This window comes from Tachypleus tridentatus, chromosome 1, assembly GCF_004210375.1.
Source record: "Tachypleus tridentatus isolate NWPU-2018 chromosome 1, ASM421037v1, whole genome shotgun sequence".
Lineage (NCBI taxonomy): Eukaryota > Metazoa > Arthropoda > Merostomata > Xiphosura > Limulidae > Tachypleus > Tachypleus tridentatus.
The window spans coordinates 146,694,615-146,707,552 of record NC_134825.1 but is presented as its reverse complement, the minus strand read 5'-3'; positions in this window follow the sequence as shown (position 1 = coordinate 146,707,552).

Sequence of the window (12,938 nt, the reverse complement as noted above, 5' to 3'; positions counted from 1 at the left end):
ACGTATATCTTCAGCAAAATATGATGCTGTTGCTCTCTATTTATATTTCATTCCAAACAACGACCAGCACTTCTTAAAAGGTTGCACTCTTAATAGTTTCTCTACGTGGAATCAGCAGATGGTCCGATGTGGCTTTGCTATAATAAAACATGCACATGCACTTAATAGTTTAGTCTTTGTTATTAAGTATTTACATGTGAATTGTAGCTTCGTAATATTCAGTTTGCTTAAGATACAACGGGTTAGTTTAACAGGTATTAAAATAACACTGAATGATATCGTTTTTTCAACTATTAAATTAGTATTTTAAATATTCTATAATTTTTGAAGAATGACTATGTTAGAAGAGTGAAAACCATTGTGCACTGGAACTTTGAAGGTTATTTTTATAGTCTGTTATCAGTATAACAGTTTATCTTTTTTATTTACGGCACGATAATAAATTCGTTGAGATTAATTAATCTTGTAATAGATGTGTTAGTTATGCAAATAGTAGAACGGCTAATAAACAGTAAAACACGACATTAGTTGTCTGAAAAAGAGTTTTACAAATATTTGTTTGAAGTAATGTTTAGTTTAGTACAATATAAAACTGTAGTAGCACTATTTAATCATAACCTTATCACGATGTTGGATGTTTTTATTGTTAAAACACCTCTGTGGATTCTTCATAAATACATATTAAAGAGAGATAAGTGTAAAACTAAATTAAATTAGATTAAATAGATATAACTGATAACCGAAATTAAGCGTGTAAATAACACAAAATAAGAAAACTTACTGGAAGCTACTTCTCCGTTTCTCTGATAATAAATTTTATCCACCCTAAAAAGAACAAAAAATCATTTTTTTCCATTTTGCCTACAGGAATGACATTTAGGACTTTTTATTTAATTAAACAGAAACACGACAATGAGCTATCATTCTTCACCACCAGCTGCTATCCAAATATAAGGTAGACAAACAAGTTACTTAAAAAAAAAAAAACAATAAATGAACGAAGATTTGTTTAAGTTACTAGAACCAGAAGCTCAAATATATACTCTTCAAAAAAAGAAACGCAAAAGGCAAAATTTGAGACAAATTGTTAACAAGTTTATTCCGGGTAGTTCTGTATGACATGTGTGAAACTTTGCACATTCACAGCTGAACATCCAAAGTCTGCAAAGGCGAAGTCCACGCTCACTAGTTGAAAAAGTTTAACGTCAATAACGAGTATTGAGCATCAATAACTGCTTGGCATCTCCTGCCCATGAAAGCGATGAGATGACGAATCACATTCTGTGGAATGGCTGTCCACTCAGCCTGCAAAGCTGCTGCAAGCTGAGGTAGAGTCTGCGGTTGAGGTTGTCGCCGTCGCAGACGTCGGTCCAACTCGTTCCAAAGATGTTCGATGGGGTTTAAATCTGGTAATCTGGAGTGCCAGGGAAGAACGTTGATGTTGTGGTGTTTCAAGAAGACAGTGGTGAGTCGGGCTGTGTGAGAACGGGCGTTGTCATGTTGAAAAATGTCGTTGACGTTCACCATGATGGGTTGCACATGGGGCCTAAGAATCTCGTAGATGGTTGCGTACGGTCTGATTGGAAATCCTACGCAGCCCTGGTATGGTTGAGGCAGTAGACGTCGCAGTGGTGGTCCTATCCCGAAGGTGACGTAACCGGATGTAGCGATCTTGTGCGGGCGTGGTCACACGAGGTCTGCTAGATCGTGGACGGTCATGAGTTAATCCATGTTGTTGGTGACGATTCCATAGCCTTGTGATGGTGCTTGGGTGGACATTCACAACTCTGGCAACATCTAATCGAGATTCGCCTGCTTCCAATCGACCAATGGCGTTGTTGCGTTGCGCTTCAGTTAGTCTTGGCGTAACTGTATTGCGTGTCGGTGGCTTAACAATGAGTTATGGAAACCGAAAACCCGTCACTTTTATAGAAATTTTGCACATGTTGCACTTGCAGAACATGCAGATCTCTCAAACAAATTTATTGGACAAGAATGCGTTTTGGCGAAAAATCCGATGTTTTCCTCCGTTTTCAAAGTGCACAACTTTTATTGTCATTTTGGTCTGACAATCAGTGCCTTAACACGTGTAACATCACATACTCTGAGCTTGTAACGTTATTACATATATTTTTCTTTAAAATAAAAAAATATCTCTTTTGCGTTTCTTTTTTTGAAGAGTATATTTGGAGGAAAATTACATTTTTTTATCCTATCAAAAGATTTTACTCTTTAACATCGTATCTGTAGTTGTTAGTGTTCAAACCTTGATGTATTGAAATATCACTATTTTCAATACAAGATGCGTACAACTGAAAGTTTCGATTTAGGGGTTTGGTTTGTTTGTTTTGCATTTCGCGCAAAGCTATACGAGAGCCACCTGCGCTATCCGTCCCTAATTTGGCAGTGTAAGGTTAGAGGGAAGGCAGCTAGTCATCACCACCCACCGCCAACTCTTGGGCTACTCTTTTACCAACGAATAGTGGAATTGACCATCACATCATAACGCCCCACGGATGAATGGGCGAGCACGTTTGGTGGGACTGGGATTCGAACTCGCGACCCTCAGATTACGAGTCAAGTGCCTTGACCACCTGGCCATGCTGGAGCCTTGATTTAGAGGAACTACATAATTCTATCCAATACTCTCATCCCCTTTCCTAAAACTCTACATTTATTTAGGTATCACCGCTCGAGCAGGAGTTAATGTATTATCAGTTTTGATTGTTTGGAATTGAATACGAAGCTACACAATAGCGTATATGTGCTCTGTCCACCACGGGTATCGAAACCCGGTTTCTTGCGATGTGAGCACGCAGATATATGGCTGTGTCACTGTGGGGCTGTATTAACAGTTTTTCATTTAGATGTATGCTTTTGGACTCCTACGTTGACTCAGCGGAAAGCTTCAGGGCTTATAACGTTTCGATCCCCATGGAGAACACAACGCAGATAACCAACTGAACAGCTTTTCCTGAAACAAACAACAACAATTAGTGTTCCGGAAGGAAATCACCAAACTAACTCTTGCATTGAAACACAATCAGCTATAATTTTGTCCAGTCAGTAGTGTGAATTTCTTATTACTTAAACATTTAAGGGTGATTTTAAAGTAGCAATATTTATGACCGCCATTTTGTTTCTGTTTCATGACGATCCCGACAAATACAGTACTATTAAGTGTACTACCGTATTTAATGACACTTTTAACCAAAGCCCCATAGTTTCAACTTACATCTTAATAATTAATTAAAGTAACGAGGCTATTATAAAATGTCATGGTGTTTCAATCACTCGATCTGTGCTTATTCGTCACGTAACTTGCAACCATAATGAATTTTGTAAACAGCGTCAATTATGAAAACAGTTATCAGATAATATCCAAATATACCTGGTCACTCTTTAATGCGCATGCGTAATTTAGAAAAGTCATTTATTATATATCGGGCTACGTTATTTATTAAATATACGTATCGCTAGACTACCGGGGATTTTATGCCCACAAAATTTGGATACTTATAAAAGTATTTAACAGAACGTTTTGTTCTTCTAACTGGTAGTTTCAGGTACAAAATAAAAATCAAAATAACTCAGACTTCACTCACATACCTATGAATGGTGGAAACAGAAAATAATAATTTAATTTTAAATATAATAAACTATAGAAATACAATACATTTGACGATTTATAACAAGAAACCCGCCAGTGGTACAGCGGCATGTCTGCAGATTTATACTGCTAGAACCCAGATTTCGATACCCGTAAGTACAGAGCACAGTTAGTCCACTGTGTAGCTTTGTGTTAATATTAAAGAAATAAGCAAAAATTAGAGACCGGAATTGGTTTAAAAAGTATTTTCACAGTTAATAGTTCTTAGGTTTCTACTTAAGAAAATACGCTTTCTATAAGATTCAGAGAAATGTCATAAGCTTCAGTTTAATGTTATCATGAAGAAAATTATTGTTTGTTTTGGAATTTTGCACAAAGCTACTCGGGGCTATCTGTGCTAGCCGTCCCTAATTTAGCAGTGTAAGACTAGAGGGAAGGCAGTTAGTCATCACCACCCACCGCGAAGTCTTGGGCTACTCTTTTACCAACGAAAAGTGGGATTGACAGTCACTTTATAACGCCCCCACGGCTGGGAGTGAGAGCATGTTTAGCGCGACGCGGGCGCGAACCCGCGGATTAAGAGTCGCACGCCTTACGCGTTCGGCCATGCCATGCCTATAAGAAAATTATTAATGTTGTATATGTTAGAATTTGTTTAACTCTTAACAGATTCCTCGAGTTTTGACTGGTTTTTGAGTACGTAATAAAATTTGATAATAGAAATTCTGTTAGACTGTTAACTTATTTAATTAATTAGATTATAAAGCATATATATGTAAACACATACGTACATTCTAAATATGTATTTCAGTATGTACAATAGTCTCTTATTAATATTTTCACGAAAAATATCTCTGGCCTCTATAACAATTGCGTTTTATCATAGAACTTTAGTAAAAATGTCTTTGTTTGATCGCCAAATAGTAAGCGATAAGCAGTTTTATGACACGTATGCTTTCCTTATTACACCTTTCTTTGCAGAAGTGTCAAGTGAGTGACAAGGGAAAAGATAATAAAATTATACAAAGTAAGTAAATGATTCCTTTGAATCAACTAAGCGACTACTAAAAATATATTTTTTGTCCCATGAATTTCATAAACGTTTTGAAACAATTTCTATTTTGGTTTTGATCATTTTCAATAGAATAAAATCTTTGAAGAAAAAAAACCTTCAAAATCATTGACTAAAAGTCAATTTTCTTGTAGGTTTAGGATTTCTGATCACTCTAAGAAAAATTCTATTTATATTATGACTCTATTTAAACGTTTTAGCTTTTTACAGTGTTGTTTCAGAGGAACCAAAACAGGGACGAAATAAGAATACGATAATTTTCCTTGATAAATCTACACTTTAAAGTGTTCGAAACTATTCTTCAAAACAGTAGAATATTTAAGACACAAAACCTAAAAAAAGGTCAAGTGCTCCTTTCTGGTTTCTTTGTATATTTTCAAGCGCAAAGCTACACGATAAGTTATCTGTTTTCTGTCCATCACTTTTTTCGAAACCTGTTTTTTTTAGCATTATAGCCCCAGACTTACCGCTAAGCCACAGGGAGGGGCAAACTCAGTAACAAAGTGACCTTTATACCCCAAAGTTGTGCCTAGATAAAGTTAAGTAAATTTTGTGCATTATATAACATATAACAAGATAAAGCTATATACATCAGAACAACCCTAAAATAGTTAAAATTCATCTTTTATACGAAACCTGTAGTAATAAATAGCTTGGTCTGATTACGCTCGTGTAAGGTTCTAGACTTTGACATCTCTTTACCCGTTCTAAGCTTTTATTGTTTACATATATTGACTGTCTTGAAGTAGCGTATAAAGATATTATTAACGTTACAAATGTATTCGAAAAATTAAAACGTAAATTACATATAACATTAAGGTTATTTCTAATGGCCCCTGGTCATCACAATCCTCTTTACCTTAAACAAGGGTAATTGAGAAATGAAAGTGTTAAAATCATTAATACATAAATAATAACTGTTTAATAAAATTAAGCTGTCTAAAACACTGCCTTCTTCCTTTTGGCAACTTAATAACACAATTCGTTTTCCATTGCTCCATTATGCTTGTTTGAAACTAATAAACTATTTTTACATGATTTAGTTAAAAAATATAAGAAATTTAATTTAAATAAACTTTAAATTATTGGGTAAAATACAATTAAAGTATCTAGGGATTTTAGTTGAAAATATTATATCTTTAAAAAATACGCCAACAATAAATAATAGATAACAAAGACAGCAGCTCCATACTGTTGAATTTTATTTCACTGTTGTGTAAATTAAAATGTTATTAACCAGTGAGAATGAGAAAATCTTATATTTCGATTTATAGAGCGTTGAGGATATATTACGAAACTAGATGTGAATCATACAATGTTGACTTTACCCATGTATTTTATTAACCATTTATTATTTTGGAACAATAAAACTAATCTCATTTTCGTGGTAGTCAGATTTACTTTTTAAATTAATCCTTTTATTATACATATATGATTGCTTAAAAATGAAATGTATTCTCACTTACAAGGATTATTTAATCAGTGTTCAGACAGTTGCTTATAAATCTCAAGTAACTTTCTAAAGTGTTTATGATTCCAGGTTATGAAAAATAGGCCACGTGATCGTACACTGCACCTAGAGATAACTTTTACAACTCTAAAACTGTCACGTTTGTTTACTCACACATACCAACATATTCCGCTGCCCAAATACGTAACTAAACACAAAATGTAACACTTAGGAATAAGAACAATTTTTAGTCATAAAACAACTCTTAAAAAACTCTTAATTTCCAATTGCGTTATAATTTCAACTTATTATAGTTATATAACTCATTTAACTTAGTTACAAATTTATCTCACAAAGTAAATTATGACCTTTCTTCAATATTAATAACCACTTGTCAACAACTGTTACGTAGTAACGCAAGCACCATACACGTGGAGTTTTTGAGCTATTTGTTACCCCTGATATTTACAAAAACATAGCTTTTTGTTGACTTATCTCAAATTTACTCAAACATATTTCCCAAGAAAATCTTATCGAAGATAAAAAAAATACCTCAGTACGTCATCATGAGTGGGATTATATAATAATGAGTGATGAGGTTCATAACGGATATTCTAGGTTACATTAATAACTATCACACTTATACATAAACGATTACTATAAACTATCAAAAATATAGAGAGATGTATTAACGGTTACCAGAAATGTACTAAGAATATATAGACATTTTACAACAATAAGAGGAATATGTCAACAATTATCTGACAGATCCTGGACAATTCTGATTGTTTGTTACCATACGCAATAGGGGCCATAAGTACGTTCACCAAGGTTTTTTATTTTTAGTTCAACTTTTAGTAGTGTGAGGAATAATAATAAAAAAAAGCAGCAACATTCATGAAAACCTAAAGATTTTAGCGTGATGAGAAGTTAAATCCTACAGGAATGTGCAAATATTGATTCACCATTAGGTAAAACATTTGTATTTCTTATTCAACGTTGTAAGACCCACCATGGTCAAAAGATTATTGTGCTCAACTCGTAAGCTGCACACCAAACGTGTTCGCCCTTTCAGTTGTGGGGACGTTATATTTTTACGATCAATCACACGATTTGTTGGTACAAAGTAGCCCAAGAGCTGGCGGTGGGTAGTGATGACTAGTTGCCTTCCCTCTAGTCTTTCACTACTAAATTAGGGACGGCTAACGCATATAGTCCTCATACAGCTTTGCGCAAAATTCTTAACAAATAAACAATCACCGTCATGAGCACTGTTTAAATCAGAAAGAAAAGCTCTTTTAAACCAGGCCCGGCATGACCACGTGGGTTAAGTCGTTCGAGTCGAAATACAAGGGTCGCAGGTTCGAATCCCCATCGCACCAAATATGCTTGCTCTTTCAGCCGTGCCGTTATAAAGTGATGGTCAATCCCACCATTTGTTGGTAAATGAGAAGCCTAAGAGTTGGCGGTGGGTGGTGATGATTAGCTGCCTTACCTCTAGTCTTACATTGCTAAATGCACAAAATTAAAAAACAAACAAACTTTTAAAACAACGTAAATATGTTCATCTACCTTTATGTGGTTGCAGAAAAACATAGTATATTTTGTATTGCACACTTGATTAAATAAACTTATTTAGTAACCAATGTTATGTTCAGTCTTTTTTTCAAATTCATATAACTCAATCTCGGAGATCCTTTCGGTTTTGAGCATATATATTTCAAGTATTCAGTTTTGTTTGTGAAATTAGTTTTTCCGCCAAACTCGTGACTCCAACATATTGGGAAATACGTTCAAAACAGAAACGTATAACCCAACAATAACAAATTAAAAGTTGACGTACTCGTTATAGAGAATAGAAAAACAAGGGGACCCCAAGAGATGTCATAAAGGCTAAGATCCGAACGACGGCACTTCAGGGAGCGTAAGTGTGCTTGTCAGGTTTGGTGATCATCGGTTTAGCGACTCTCCAGGTATGCCCCCAGAGACACAGCGGTATGTTTGCGGACTCACGCCGGTAGAATATGGATTTCGATACCAGTGGTGGGCAGAGCACATATATCCCATTGTGTTGCTTTGTGCTTAATTCTACACAAGCAAACTCTTCAGTTAGATCAAAGTAAACATATGCTTTGTCAAATAATGATTTATATTAATGGATAGAAACCTTGATTTCAAAAGGAGAAGCGATCCCCCGCTAGTACAGCGGTATGTATTCGGATTTACAACGCTAAAATCAGGGTTTCGATTCCCCTCGGTGGGCTCAGCAGATAGCCCGATGTGGCTTTGCTATAAGAAACACACTCAAGAAGAGAAATATTCACAACTTGTTATAAAGTCGTGATCTCAGTGAGTTTCAGGTACAAAAGATTGTAGGTCGCAGTAAATCGACAAATGAAAAGTTGGAGAACTTGTATACACACAAAATATTTCAGTATCATAAACTTGAAAATATGTCTCCGTAAAGGATTTACTAGGAAAGAAGTAGTAATATAATGTGATAAATCCAATTTTTTATGATCGTGAAAGATTAATTTACACTTCCTTTGCAACATGCGACAGGCCTGCGATATCGAAATAATTTTGCATTGCGCTTAAGAGAATGAATCCTTAATAAGAATCTAATCCCATTATTCGAATAGAACAACCAAAAACCTGGGTTTTGTTTACTATCAACTGCCTTCGCTCTAGTTTATCAGTATAAAAGCTAGGTAAACATAGCACAGTTAGTTTCTTCGTAGTTCTAGGTAGTTATGCGTAGCAAACAAACTTCATGAACTTTCCAACGTACTGAGAAACTGGCCCCTCTGCCTATTTCCTACTCATCCGGCTGACGTCAACAGTGGTAATTTGAATCGTCTTTGACAAGTTAATCTTGTATTAATACGGTGACGTGAAGAAATACTAGTCTTGCTTTCTTGTAAAGTAAATGTTCTGTTGATGTTGATTTTGAGCATGTGTGCAGGATGTCGTAATGCAATTTAGGATTTTGTAGTATAATTCTCAGCCAAGTTAAGTTTCATTCCGATTCTGTTCCAGTGAACTTAAACTGTATTAATCCGAGTTACTTTCTCTCAAGATAAATATGGAAGTAGTTACACCATGAGCCATTCCGGTACAGTTATAATAATAATTAAAGTGTTTATTTCCGTACGAATATTCTACTTGTTGAGTTCAGATTAAATTACATGACATCTAAGTAGATGTGAAAAGTCTGTGTTCGATGTCCCTTTTGTTTTCTGTTTATACACGTTTGATACCATGAGTTTTGTATTTCAATGGAAAAATCTTCCTACAAGACAAGGTGTTTGTTTAAAGAGACTGAAGACTTAACAGAGACTGAAGTGTCTTTGGACATCATATTCTCCAGTTACTACACGCAGGCAGTTTACCACTTACATGTGTCAACGTTATTAGGTGTTAAAGTGTATCATAGTTTTAAATGAACTATTTACCTCAGCTAGTTAATACTGAGTTTAGACATTCAAATTTGTTGTAGAGCAATTGAGTGAGGAATAATATATTGACTTAGTTACAGTAATGACTGTGTTTTATCACAGGTTTCAACCAGTGAAGATCTAAACTATTCACTAAACTAAACTCTAATCTCCATCTGAGCACTTGTCTACTTATTTCCTGGTATTATACATTCATACACATGCGTGTTAAGGAGACCCTACGTAAATCTTACAAGTCTTGTGGCACCATATTTTTGTCAGGAACATTTTGACTTTGAGAGAAATAAATTAATTCCGTGGAGATAAATTTCAGTACAATCAAATCGACTAAATTACCAAAGAATAAAAATCTCAAAGTAATTTGTGTTAAATATTTTCTAAAACAAAAATGTTAATGAAGCTTCAACTTTTTTATCCAACTCCCACTGTCACAACCATTGCGGGATGTCAGAGTTCAAACATCCGATTACAGGGAGTAGACAGCACTACAAGAAAATAGAAACAGCTGTTTTATTTGATGTTTCTTGGATGTTAAAAAGTAAACTATCCCTATCTTGTCGGGTAACAAAAGAGACACCTGGTTTATTTTCAGTTAATTGTTAACCAGGAGAAGAAAATTTGCTAGCATGTAATATATACTAATGTTTCAGCCAGATTAAAGTAGACGTATTGGAAAATATAGTCTGTGGGAATTGGTATGATCATGTAAACGCTTTTAAACATACACAAGTGTGAGGGTTTGTTTGTTTGTTTTTTGGAATTTCGCACAAAGCTACTCGAGGGCTATCTGTGCTAGCCGTCCCTAATTTAGCAGTGTAAGACTAGAGGGAAGGCAGCTAGTCATCACCACCCACCGCCAACTCTTGGGCTACTCTTTTACCAACGAATAGTGGGATTGGCCGTCACATTATAACGCCTTCACGGCTGGGAGGGCGAGCATGTTTGGCGCGACGCAGGCACGAACCCGCGACCCTCGGATTACGAGTCGCACGCCTTACGCGCTAGGCCATGCCAGGCCGTAACAAGTGTATATGAAACGTTAATTTGTTTTGCTGTTTTGTTTTTGTAAAATATTGCGTTACTATTCCAATGAGTAATTTCACTTCACCTCCAAATGGAGAATTAGTGTACTAGGCATTCAGAAGATACATAGAAATGTTCAGAAAGTTCTATTTTTATTCATACATGAGGAATAATGGTTATTGTTTAGTAGAAAATGAAAACTTATATCAAACATTAATGGAAATTTCGAAATTCGATATTGTTCGAAACCTTGATCTACAGATAATGTAGATTTGTGAATTACTCTATGACTTGTGAATTACGTAGCCTATTATTCAGGGTTGAAATTTCAAGAACGCAAGGGCTAGATTCTCCAAGAGTTCAAATACTCGTGGTACAATGTTTACAAGCTATAATGAAATTCTAGAATAAACCATATTCCTTTACCAGATTAAAAAAATAAATTGTTAGTTTGTGATAGCTTACTGAAATTTATTAGTATTGTTGGAAGTTAAATAACGAAACAATATTATTAGAAATAGCCCAAAAGTATATTTACGTTTTTCCAACAAAATAATAGTTTAGATAACGAACCTGTGCTTTGAGATCTGTTTAAATGAAGACTATTAGCAGGTAACTTCGAAATTCATTTTTTTTCAGAGATAGTAATTTAGTTGAAGGAGAAAATACATATAACAATGAACACTCATGCCAAAGATACGGTATAATTGTATCGTACTAATTCTTCCCTTTGTGTCTTTGCGGTGAGTGCGAGAGCTTATGACGTTAACATTTAGAATTTGATACCCACGGTGTGTAAAGGAAATATTAAATTTTCATTGTTACTCACGTCTAAGTAGAGAGTAAATATTATTGTAAGTGATTCTGCAGCGAGTGAACAAAATAAGAAGCTAAACGGAGTGATTCAGTAGACACACTGGAGAATGATATGTCTATAAAGAATAACTAAAAATTGTGAACAAAACTTGGAAGCATCAGAAAATTATAGAAGGTCACCATAGTATAAGAAAACATAAAAACAAATTAACATAAAGAGTTGCAATATGAAGGGTCGCAGTTTGAAATCCCTTCACACCAAATATGCTCGCCCTTTCAGCCGTGGGGGCGTTATAATGTCACGTTCAATCCCACTATTCTCTGGTAAAAGAGTAGCCCAAAAGTTGGTGGTAGGCGGTTATGACTAGCTGCCTTCCCTCTAGTCTTACACTGCTAAATTAGGGACGGCTAGCGCAGATAGCCCTCGTGTAGCTTTGTGCGAAATTCAAAAACAAACAAACAATATAAAAATGACAACATCTCCAATTAAGAGCATTAAAATAAAATCTAAAGACATTTATATGAAATGTGTAGAAGATATAAAAAATGTAAAACTTCTAGCCTTTTACAAACTATTTACCTAAATATTTAGTTAAGTCAGTTATAGCAAAGTAAACATTTGTTAGAGACTAAAATATTAGTTTACTGGCGGTTCTAAGATGCAAAATTAACACTATAAGAGTTGTTATGTTAACTTGTAGAAAGTATCATAATTGCCTATGACAGAAGAGATATTCACATGAACAAACATAGTCACTGTAATAATTGTTATGATAATAATCAGATGCAAAAAGACAGTTTCAGTATTCTTTTTTAGATAAAAATCAGATAAATCAGATAGGAATTTATCACAGAAAAAGCAGTTTATGTAGTTTGATACTGCTGTATAATCACAAAATATGTAAAAAAATATTCTAATTCTGATTGGTGTTTAAAACAATTCACAGACAATAAAAACCTGAAAAGACCGAAACTCTAGAAGAAAATTTACGATTAAGCCGAACTCGCGGCTCGAATATATACCTTAATTTTGTCAGATTAAAACCTGTAATTTGAGTCAGTTTCAAAGTTAACAGAACCTTATCGTTCTTCCCAAAACCTCTTCTCTTTTCTCCCAGTAAAAGAAGGAGGTACATATGAGTCCATAATGAAAGTATATAAACTATCTGTTGTACTATTGAGTCAGTACTCAAGTTGTGAACATCAGATGTGAAAGGAAATATCACACAACAAGTTGTTTATTTTATCTGAAAAGTATACACATAGTATTTTGTCAAATCTCATTATTTACATAATTTGATAAAAGTTGGAGAGCTGTAGAATATGATCTAGCTTTTCCCAATAAGGAACTATAAGAAATGTCTTCATAAGAAAAGAGAATATATTATATACTTAAGAGGAAATAGAATGTATATATCTATGTATACATATTCATATAAGTCATACTAAACTTGGAAGGTCTGCATCATTAATTTATGAGACAATATTCATTCACACAGTGATACTTCT